We start from the raw sequence: 13,050 nt of genomic DNA on the forward strand, positions 1-13,050 counted from the left end.
TCCAAAATGCGTTGGTTTATTCGAAATGCTTGTAAGAAATATTGATTGACATACATTCACCATTTGCATTTCAGCGTTGAGTGCTTTGGAAACGAAATGTAAAGCTACAGTTAGCTATTTAAGTATTTAATCACTTTTAAGAACTAAATAGTTGCCAAGTAAAGTACAAGCTTTCTAAGTTAAGAAAATAATAAAAGATTTAATTCAACATTTGCTAAAACGCTGTGAATAGGGAAATCATTTTTTAGGTTACGGACCTATTAAAGGATAATATTTTGTCCTATCTTTCAACTTTCACCTGAACTTCTATAGAATATAGTTTATTCGAATGTAATCTTCATTCACGTTATAATGTCATTCTCCTCTTTACATCACCATCCGATTTCGAAACCAATTTTTACATTTAAAAAAAAAGTCATCCGTATAACTATGAGCTTTTTGAATTATGGTGCTCCATGATATGATAATCTAATACGTCTTACACCTGATGGTATGTCGTAAGATGGCGGGTTATCTGTTTATGATGATTAGGTGGCCGCCGGTTGCCAAGCAACGGGGGGCAGTGGTCAGCAGGGAGAGGGTCACTCGTTCCTCATACTCGAGACTCGTACACACCACCCACCCTTATAATTATTCTCGTTCTCCACGTTAAGTTAAATTGAAGCCTATTTATAAGTCGCCGTATGAGATTATTTTTATTCGTCAAAGACTAGGCGACATGACACATCGTTATTTGTTACTTCTATTCAATTATTACCTGAATTTAAGAACAACATTTCTGAAAATATGTCATGCCTATGCCATGACATAACGGTATGAACTTTTACATTAAAATCATTATGGCAATATCATAAATTAATGTTACTTTCAATAATATACATAATATTATGGAAAATGAAAGACATGGCAACCTTAATCGCAAGTCATAAATAGGCTTTTATTACACCCATAAGTTGAGACCTCTTTTTGCAGACTGTGAAAGCAAAACAACAAAAACAGGTAAATTTTAACTGACTTAACTGATTTTATGTTTTAAACGAACGAATTCACTGAACAGATTCTAATCGCAGCCACGATGAAGGGATCTCATCCGATTCTATTCGGAAGTTAAGTAGCGAAGGTTTATTTTGTGGTTAGAAGCTTTTTAAATGGCTATCTATCTCCACAACTCTTTTCATGTTTATTTTCTTTGGGGACAATTGTTTAATGTTAATTAACTTAACGACTTTAAAAATAACATCGTCTATACAAGGTTTTCTATAGTGTTGTTGTGCCAATAATATTTAATATTTAATTATTTATGTAAACAATAAGGTATCTTCTATATAACGATAATAATGTGAGAAAAAAATCATCACAAATAATTATTTTGTTATTATGTTGCTCATGCAGATAAGATTTACAGTTACACCAAAGAAAACCATTTAGGGTGCACTCACACACATCAGTCACCGTCAAGTCACCGATGACTGATCGGTGACGGTTTGTGTACGTATCCACAAACACCAGTCACCGTCATGTTGTCCGTCAGTCACGTCGCCGGTTTGACTGAATCATTGAACACATACATCAGGTTAGTCAGTGATTAGACGTGTGTCACGCTAGAGAACATGTAGCAATTATTGACGGTAGCACGACGCTGACTGAACTGAAACGTGACGGCACCGGGTGAGTGGGGATAAAAGTATGATACATGTATGGAAAGATTATTTGACGTGCCTGACCGGTGACGTCACTGATAGACTTCGTGCCGGCGACTGTCGTGTGGGAACAGAGTCATACTAGAACTATTGATACATATTTTTTTTTAATCCTGTCCGGTGACGTGCCGTGACGGTGACTGATGTGTGTGAGTGCACCCTTAGTCTTGTTTGTAATGGAGAAAGCATTCCAATATTATGAAGCATTGCAATGTGTAGTTACAATACAATAAACTATCGAACTATTAAGAGTGCATTCAACTCTAACACGGTACTATTATTAAACGGAATTCGATTTAAAACCGAACCCTCCTCGTCGTTTGTGAAATTGACATTTATTCTTCGTGTTTCATTGTTGTTGCAGTCGGATCCAATCTATTGTTAATTAGCTTAAACGGCCCGTGAGGTGCGTACGGGAAATTAGAAATGATGCGAAGAAAATATTACGATTAATTTATTCACGAGAAATATCGCCAAATGTTTCGGTAAATATTTGGATATATTATCTATCAATATAATTATAACTTATCAAAAGCGCAATTTAACATTTTAAGTAAAGATAAAGATGATTAGATTTTTTCATTAATAAATTATTACAAAGCTATTTAAGTTTTTCATAGTATTGCGCCTATCTCATTATTATACTGTTAAAATATAAGTAAAATAAAATAACAAAAAGCGTACCAAGTTAATTATTTTTCAAACTGTTTTATTTGAATGATTTTAAACAAAAAGGAACTTTCTTTGGCGCTGCAGTAACCGTGGCAAACGACGGAACTACAAATGAAAACGCGGTATAGATAGCTACACCTAGCGCCATCTGTTGGCAAATAGAACAAAATTATTAACCATGTAATAAAATAACCCAAACTGTTAGGCATTTAATTTTTTTGTATTTGCTACCAAAATTAAATTAATTACATTGGATTATTATAATCTACAATTCATAGGAGAAGTATCGTTGACTTTTGAAATTCAAATAGGAAAAAGCTTTAACTTTTACATATTACGTACCTATTATAATAAATATAAATACAATAAATTATAAAGTATTTAAATTAAATTAATGTTAGATATATATATATAAAAAACGGTAGGTGCCTTATTTATTTGGTAATCTTTAAAGTATGACAGGCCAACTTATCTCATACTGGCTCTATAATAACTCATTACGACTCTATGATATTTTAAAATTAATCATTTTTTCTTAATGTGTGTACATCATTAAAAATTATAATGAATTGTTTTAATATAAGTTACAAAATCGGTAAGTATAGGATACTGCTTATAATTAATAAGCCGAATATTGAAACATATTAAACACATACATACTTTCATTTGAAAATGGTAATATTACGTGTGTTTAGTTGTACCTCCATAATAAATGATTTTTGTATTATAACTTTATAGGCAAACAAAAAGTTACTGATCCGCAAATATTATCAACAACTAATCAGACGCTTCTATTGTAAAGGTCAATAGACGATAACTACGATGAAATGCTTTTTCGTTTATAATTTGCAATTACCTAACTGTAAGTTAATAAATGTATACCGTGTTATGTGTTATGTGTAGACTGTAATTACACACACCTAAAGTAGAAATGTTTTAAATATAATGTAGTTTAGATACTAAATTTTATATCATGTAAGTTGTAACATTATCGTCAACATATACCTACAAACAATAATGAACTATTTAAAAAATTACGCTAAAAAAATCTTCTCTCATTCGCTAAATAAGTCACACAAACACGAATAGCTAACGAATTGAACTCGTAAAATGAAAATGTATTGAGGCTGTAGAGTGTAGGTAAGGTTATTACATACGAGAGTTATTCGCTCCCCATCAGGAGTGCCTCGATTAAAGCCGTAAATACTTTGAGATTAATTATCTCGTAAACAGTCGCAGTGGCACTGCGCGACTCAAATCGCTCACCTACGCCGTGAGCGCGATACAAATTCAACTTTTCCAATTAAATTTCGTGAGGCATTAATAATTATTTGGGTACATCAATTTGTTTCGTCGCTGGCAAGCGCTGCCTTTAAGATTGTATGCTTACATAGGGTGAGGCACTTTCGATAAGTCTGAAGATGTTGCCATTTGTTATTCCGTATAAAACTAGGTAGGTAGGTAATAGGTATGTTGTTAACTTGTTACTATTCATACGTTAGCGTATTCATCAATATTATTTATAAACACTTTTTTAAATATTAGAAAAACTTTGTAAAATACGTTTGTATTACAACAAAGGTTCTCTTACTAAACTATTCAACTTTTATTAAACTATACCTACTCACAATAAATAAACCTAACTCTAGATACAACTCCGAAAGCAATATCCGAAGACGTATCTTAAAACGCTCTACCTCTTAATAGCAGCCCGACTCCGGAATTAATTGAATTAAACTTGGAAATGAAATATTAACACTTTAACGTATAAAATTTAATACTGTTAAGTTATAACGTGATTATTCAACTCCCCGACAATTTCCAAAAACATCTAGGAAATTAAATTCGCGAGACGACGGCAGCGCCTCCTTTGAGCACAGCTTCCGCTTTTGTCGGCGCGAGCCTCACCACTCCGTACTCTGAAATTAATTTTCTTCGTCTTTATGTAATTTAATTATAAACATTTCAATATGCTCTCTGAATTTATACTCAAGAGAAAAGTTAAATAGAAGCGTTTAATACTTATCTTTTAATACCATTTCGTATAATGGCATGATTTCCGTGAAATTTAACGCAATTGATTTCAATGTTGGAATTGCCAAATACTGTTGATTATAATATTTTTGTTGTCCTTCAATCCAAAATGAATGCTTAATAACCTTTATGTATTACTTTTTTAATAATAAAATATGGGAATTAGGTCCAAAAAAAATTCTGTGTAATACCGTTTTATTTATAATATTAAATAAATAATAAATAAATAATATTCTTCAATAAAAATCTTTGATCACTCATCATAGGTAACATTCACACACAAGCATGCAGATTAACTCAAACTAAATGATAATGTTTATAATTTAGGGTGTGCTCAAAACGATAAAGCACTTAAAACAAACATACTCATTAATAAAAGTAAAACCAAAAGTTATAAACCAATCAAAATAGAAGCCATTCCCGAGATCACATATCTAGTGTTATTGAGTGCATTTTTTATTAAAGCGTTCCATCTGCGAAATTAAAACTATCTATTTGTATGGAGTGCTCAGTTAACAGATGCCACTAGCGTTCGTGCAATTTTGCTCTTAAACCGTTCACGCTCCGGCGACAAGAGGCGACATCAAACATACGCGGTGCCTGCAAACCTTTTGCCAGCTTATCTCCTATTCACTATCTGAATCTTCCCAAAATATCTACAACCATCTCGATTGTTCAATGTTTATTAAAATTCATTTTACGTTCATACAACAACACTTTTGTCGGCTACTTTTTTGTAATCATCTTGGGACATTTTACGGGTGGATTAACTGGTGACGCATGCTTTTGTTAAACCGGCAGTGATGTCTTTTTGTGACGGTCCGGTATTATGGTTTGCTATTGCGCGTATTATGTCATAACAAGAATACTCAACGTATACTCGCAGACTTTGTGTTCCGCTATTTATTGTAAATTGAATTCTGTGTTGACAATATTGTCATCGCCGAAAACATCCTGTTTTTTATGCATGCACTTTAGACAGCGAAATTAAAAGCTTTGACTGGTATTAGAAGTGCTCAATTCAAGTATGTAAGCCGGATGGGCAGGTATGTTCATATGAATTATGCTTTCAAAAAACTTATAAGCAATTTAGTTGGAGTGCTATGATTGAATTGTTATGTCACCTCACATAAAGTAAAATTTCTGAATGCAAGACCAATACCGCACATTATACAGATGACAGACTACTAACATTATTTGATTTAATCAAAGATTGTTATGGCAAAATAGTAGCTAACTTTTCGATAGTTATTTCGAATGTTACACCTTAGATTAAACGATGTAGCCCTACGCCGATACTAAAAGCAATAAGACTTACAACTCTGTCCCTACCGAAACAATTCTGTATCTCGGTGTCTTCACTAATGGCGTAAGTTCGACAGTCGAAGTTAGTTGGAGTGTTCCAGAGCTGCAATAAAGATAAATCCAGCAATAATATGTTCTGTGGGCCTTATGTGTGGGGTTGCTTGGGCACGAAATTGAATTTACATAGTCTTAAGTCGACACCGATTGAGTCGCGCGGCGCGTTCAACTGCCGATCGTGGACAATTACGAGCTCGCTAGTTAGATGACGATTACGCGGTGGCCCTCTTGAGGTGCCCCGGGACCCACGCTCGTTTGAATATCTAATTTTATCAATCACTAACCTCTAATAGCGATTGTACTAACTAACCGACCAACTTGCATAAATAGTTTGTTAATTATTAATGAAAGGGCTTCTGTTTAAAGTTTGAGTAATAACTTCGTAAGTTTATATTATATTTTCATGATAACAATGGGTTTTTTCGATATTCCATTATACACTTAGTGCGTACTTTTTAAATAATTCTGTAAATTGCGAATCTTATACAGTAGAACCTCGATAACTTAAACCTCGGTAACATAAAAACCTCTGTAACTTAAAAAAATAATATGTTCCCTTCCCATCAGAGCCCAAAACCTCTTTAACTTAAAATACGCAACCTCTATAACTTAAACAAATAATCTCTGTATTGGCCCTCAGTAACTCAAAGAAATGTTTCCACAACCTCTATAACATAAAATTGTTTGTCAATGAGTCATTTTGAAAGAGTGTCAAAACAAAAGGTTTCGGTATTTATTGCTTGCACGTGTTACTAAGTATTGTTAACGTAAACAATACATTACTTATTGTTTGCTTTATCGAAATTCTTCAAAGCTTTGCGGCGGTTAGCTTTATGACAACGACTTACTTGCATCATAAGTTTTTGATCGTTGTCCTGGAAACATCGCTTTACTTACTGTGTGATAAAACGGGCTTAAAATGAGTCCAAAACGAAAACTAACAACCCTCACCTACGCTGATAAAATAAAAGCTATAGAAGAAGTGAAAAATGGATAGACCCTTGATAACTTAAAACCTCTATAACTTAAAATATTTTGTGTTTCCCTTGGACTTTAACTTATCGAGGTTCTACTGTATATAAAAATGAATCGCAAAATGTGTTGGTAAGCGCATAACTCGAGAACGGCTGAACCGATTTCGATAATTCTTTTTTTATTATATTCCTTGAAGTACGAGGATGGTTTTTATGTAGAGAAAACGTAAACATGTACCACGGGCGAAGCCGGGGCGGACGGCTAGTTTTAAATAAAATTTTAAAAGGCTAGACGTGAAGACATTTTATATTTTTTACAAAATTAAGTCACGTCAAGACACTTCCAGCGTTTGCATCTTAATAAGACTCTTAAATTTAATTGAAATCTTTAATTATTCTATGAAACATGAATCACCAAAAGTTAAATGAAACTGAACACAAAGCGAAAGTTTATGATGAACGTACAATTAGTACATAATCCAGTCTCTATCTTTAATACACTTCGTTAGATAAAACGCCAACCGTAAATAACCGAATAGCCATTACGTACATACCCGCACAAATCTAATATTCCCATTACACGTACATACTAAATTCGTCCATCTGTGGTAATATGTGAGACGCGAGCAATCTTCCTCCAAGTCACTAATCCTGCTGCCGGAGGGCCAGCTCCGTATGAAAGGACGCTCCTTATCCCTTGATCCCGTTGTTTACCAGACATTAAACAGATAACAAGTCCGCGCCCTGATAACTTCGGAGCAGATTAAAGCCTCGCAAGCTGCCGTAATCCTGACTTCGATTAATTTCATCCAATACTTATTTGGGTTATACTGTGTACTCATTAAGTTAACGTTTTGCCCGACATGCCCTGAGCGAACATTCATTATTGGTACCTACTTGTATAATGAAAATAGAAAAAGGCTTAAGATATAACAGCAACTCGTACACAAACATACATGGTTCATGTAGCATCTTACTGCACAGATTACTGCTATAATGCGTGTGTAGATTCTAAAAAAATAATTGCAAGGATCCATGATGCTTTTAGAAGTGCCTGAAGATATTGTGTACCATTCACAGCTGTTTCTTTCAGACCAGACATTTAAGAAGATTTGTGTGTCATGTAAGAAGTAGAGCATTATAAAATTAAAAGAGAGAACAAACGGATGTAACGATGAATCTTATAAGTTAGCAGAAGATAAAGAGTATTAGCGTATGTCAATCCGAGATCCCACACATAAGTGTACAACATAAACAAAGGCATACAGAAACATCTCACTACGTGAAACACTAAAATATACGTCCAAATTACATCAAAGACATAGCGCATGTTTAATTTATTAATAAATAAGTGCCACATATCCAATCTGATACATAATTAAGTTTCGGAATGGCACACACAGTTATTAATTAACGATATGATACATCTGTCGACGTATCTATTTAAACAGTGAGTTGTATTTGCCGCGACGTTCGCTAAGCCAACAGGCGCGACCGTGCATGATGAGTGCACAATATGATACATCCCCCAGTATCATCTAACTGTGCACATACCAAACGTATGACCAACCCCTTACTGTAGTAATAAATCCGTGTTTACTTTACACATCAACGAAAACCCGTGTGGAATGAAAATGACAGTCAATTATCATACTGAAATCAAGGATTATTCTATACTAGCATGAAACATGTTGCAGTCTTTAAAAAAAAAATCGAAAAATAGACACAGGTAAAAATAACTGTTTACCCGCGTCATTTTGTGTCTATTGGTATACATGAGTAACAATAATTGAATATAGTACATGCAAACCTATATACATATTATAATATCTTAATTCGACATTCATTTCAAAATACAGAACTGTTTAGAAAAACATACCAATTGATACCAATTAGAATATACGGAAATAATGTATTATTCAGCATATTATTTTATAGTCGATACAACCACCCGGAATTAACATGACTCAACCCGAGCATCGTTTATACAAAACAAGCAAGCGTAATATTGCTAACTGGAAACTAATATAGCAGGCTAATCAAGAGTGTGCATATTCATGAAGATTCATTACTATTCAGTATGAATTTAGTCCACGCCTAAATCTAATTAGATGTTTGTGGAAACGTACAAGACGTATTCCAATATTTACGTAGAACGTCTTAAATTGCATTTAGGTTCTGTAACAAGCGGACAGGTATATTTGTCGACCGATAAAATTTAGTTTGGCCTGATGAAATTCAAGTCATGTTTCCGTAGAGCCGCGCAACGGTAACCACAATAGTCAGAGCATATAGTATAACGTTTACGTAAATTTCTTTACAGGGTCCAAGTCACAGAAACATCCTGTATAATGTTTCGAGTTTTCTGCCAATTATTGAAACATAAGAGTACGTTATAATAATTGTTATCTCTATGAATTTAAAAACCAAACTCCTGTGGGCATAATACATCTAACTCTACAAATTGCAAGATTGCATTATAATAATTATTAACAATACAGATAGATAATAAATTTAAAATAATATCAAGTCACAGATAATATAACTATATCATGTGTTACCTACACACCTATGTATGTAATCAGGAATAGGTATACTGCGATATTATAACTAATGGTATTTTCTAGGTAGGTACAAAAACCTGAAGGTATTATTGTATTGCCCATTCTTCCGTCGAGCTTAATTTCTGTAAAGCTTTTTAAAGAAAATCATTTTTATTGGAAAAAAAAATTAATGTAGAATATGTCCTATCTTCCCAACGAAAAAGTTCTTAAATTAATCATAGTTACAAAACATTGCGCCTTAAGTAATTTTCCAGTGGATCCTGATAATCCTACTACGCCTTTCTTCAGTAACTACGTGGGAAATAATCATTAATTAATTATTGATTTTACTCATGTATACACTAGTAAAAAATTGTAGATAGGAGAAAGTTTACTTATACATACAATTAATATTTTTATGGTTATTGAAATACATTGCAACTAATTATTGCTACTAATGTGAATACTTTTCCATACCTTTATATAAACATAAAAACGTAATTTGCATTTTTAATTTCAGGGGTACTTTTGTAATGTAAGACGTAATGCAAAAAACAAAGCACCTACCTCCTTTTCAATGTAATTTATTAATTATTCCATTACTGCATTAATTATCACATAACTTTTCAACCTCAGTCAAACAAATGATAGACTGCGGAGCAAAGTCTCAATCTGCAAACACAAATATAAAGCTAATTAAAAAGTTTCAAACTAAATTATAAGAGGGTTGCGCCGATGGCCTCCGTACCAAGATTGCAAAATAGATTTAATCAAAGCGGGTTGTCGCGTGGAATGTGAAGCAGTACCAAGTGTAAGTATGCACGAGTAAGTGTAACGTAATGTGATAAAGTTTCATGGTAAACGGGAGCAATGTTTGCAGTTGACAGTTGCGGCACCAAACATCGGTCTCGCACTCACAGAATTCCAAATTTCAATTACATATTCATAACAGGCGCGCAGAATTTGTTCATTTTGTAAATCCCAACTGACACCGTTAGTAATAGATTAGAAATAGTAGGACGTATCTGATTTATTTTCGGCGCCGAAATGTAAAACGGACCGTTACTTTTGGACTATAATACGTAAAAATGTAGCAGGTAACTCTTTATTATGCGAGACATTACAGAAACGCTTACGAAAAACGTGTTACACGTGTTATTATATTCTGGTAATCATACAGGAATTTGAAGTGTGTTGTAAATATTCTTGTTTTTTGGTACAAATAACATATATTCTCCGAAAGTCGTCTAATCCATCATACCTATTATATACAATGTACATGTTTATAATATGTATTATATTTAGGAAACGATTTTTGTCCCATCGGGCTATTAATTCAAGTCAGCTAAGCGACAAAGGCAAGTCGAGTCATAAAATTTATAGGCGATCGAATGAGATAATATGGTCGACGTTAAGAGCTTAGACAGTTTGAAAATTTAAATGTGAAGTAAGTTTTGCGAGATTGCGCGGTGTAAATCAGCGCGGAGGGCGGGAGGCGCGCGGCTCCGCTCGTCAGCCGCCAGCGATAAATCCACCGCTCCCTCGGGCTCCTCAACCTCCGTCTTCATATACCACTTCGAAAATCTCACATTTGTTCATACTTTATGCTATTCTTTGAGCGACGTGAATTGCTCGCACCATGGCTATTATGGCGATTTAAAGGGCCTTTGCTACGGTAAAGATATATTAAATTAGAATTATTAGCTCTTTAATGTTTAATCTCTAGTTCTAATAAATATTTTATAGAAGTATTCATCAAAGCGTATACTCTTCATTAAATTTATATTATAGATAAAGTAGTTAGATATGACACTGCCTACCTAAAAGTGCACTTCTGTATGACGGCATAAATTTAACAAAACGTGGTTTATTGCATAATTAGTTTGTTGACAATAAAAATATTTGTGTCCCAGCCGCTCAGGCCGTAGCATCCGCGGTATGTCGCGCCAATTTCGCCCAATTTCTTTTTCACGCTACATTTCAAGAATCTTATTTTTGTAATTACAAAAATGTCTAGCAAGTCGACGTTATCCTTAATTGCTGGACATAAAAATTCCATTTAAATTTCCCTTTTAAATATCAAGGAGGAGCGTCTAATTGTTATAATACACTCGTTTGCGTATTTTTATTGTCCTTGCAATAATTAGAACATAACGCTACGTAGCTTTTTAAAGAGGGTTGTAATTAAACTTTTCTTAAGGAAAGCAAAAAAATATAGCCGATGCGAACGAGGAGGTAGGTCCAGCGAGCGGGGGTTCGGGCAGTGGGTCGGTTATTTAAGAAATGGAAAGAAAAGCAATTTACTGCTTATCAAGCGAAGTAGCAGCCCGTGGGCCGTGGGTCACAACAAGTAAAAAAGTAACAGCGAAACGGCCAATCAAACAACTTCGACACCGGCTTTTTATTTTTATTCAACTTGCAATCATTGATTATATCCATTCTTCTATTCGACATTGTTTCGCTAAATATATATAAATCACAGCCTCAGTCGAGACTCTGGATCAAGTCGGAGCGGAAGATTGGATATTCGAGATGGTACCCCAAAAATAGATTAATCAGGAAAGTTGCTCTATTATAAGTTGTTAGTGAAGTTAAGGCAAATTGGTTTAAGTCTACAAATTCCGTTCGTAGTTGTCGACGACGCGAGCTTCGCTAACTTTGCTGAGAGACAGTTTTCCATGACAGCCCTCTACGAGGCTACTCGTAAATAATAAAGCTACAGATTCTTAACGTAGCTTATCGCTACAAACAAAATATACTTTAACTTGTAGCTAATTTTGATGTCATTTGAAGCTTTTGCGACTTTATGTTTACCTTAGAATAGAACACCTTTTATATAAACACTCGTAATCCGACTTCATTGTATTATCATATGATTAGTTATTAATTAATTTAAATTTTATTAAACAAGATCAATACACAAAAACGTTTAAAACAACATATTGTATATCCTTACTCTAATACATAAGGGATGATGAAAAAAAATTTAAAACTTGGATTCGCTCAATCACTTAGAGCCAATATAAATTCTGCTTGTGTTTCATGAAACGCTTTGTCAACCTATCAATCAGTTTAAAAATTCCCTGTTGATCCCCTTAATTTAATCAAAAGATCGCTCCGGCTGGTCATGGACAAGAAAAAAACGGAATGACTTAACAGACGATACGGTAATATAAAATTTTCAACGAACACAAGGTGGTGGGCTGAAGGGAGGGAACTCCCTCTGTAATATCCTAGTCGAGCCGAGTAACCGATAAATTACAATTTGACATAAACAAAACCCCACTCCGCCACACGTTGTATCGAATTATTTATTACAAGCCCGGGTGCATTAATACCTTTATGTACCGATTCCTAATAAATGTTTTATTGACTTATGTATTTTGTTAGGCACTTTCTGAAAATATTTTAGGAGTATGACGTTATTTACTTGTACTATATATTTATCATACATCATCGTCATTGGCATCATCATATACAAATTTAAGTGATTAAAAAACTTAATACATATATATAAATCTCGTGTCACAATGTTTGTCCTCAATGGACTCCTAAACCACTTAACCGATTATAATAAAATTCGCACACCATGTGCAGTTCGATCCAACTTGAGAGGTAGGATAGTTTAAACATGTAGGTACCACGGGCGAAGCCGGCGGACCACTAGTATTATACATATATTTGTAACTTAAGTATAGATATATAATAAAATCTTTTTTTTTAAACTTTGCTTGAATTTTAGATTATTATAAATTTACATGAAAA

At 33.9% G+C, this 13,050-nt stretch overlaps 1 long non-coding RNA gene across 7 annotated transcripts in view; it reads left to right on the forward strand.

Moving 5' to 3' along the window:
* LOC149910388 (uncharacterized) overlaps nt 1-13,050 on the forward strand; it is a 176,551-nt gene that overhangs the window by 161,741 nt on the left and 1,760 nt on the right. The window lies entirely within an intron of this gene.

The sequence above is a fragment of the Colias eurytheme genome, chromosome 2 (genome assembly GCF_061535395.1).
Source record: "Colias eurytheme isolate Ceu_HAF_F1 chromosome 2, ilColEury1 Martin Lab GWU primary, whole genome shotgun sequence".
Lineage (NCBI taxonomy): Eukaryota > Metazoa > Arthropoda > Insecta > Lepidoptera > Pieridae > Colias > Colias eurytheme.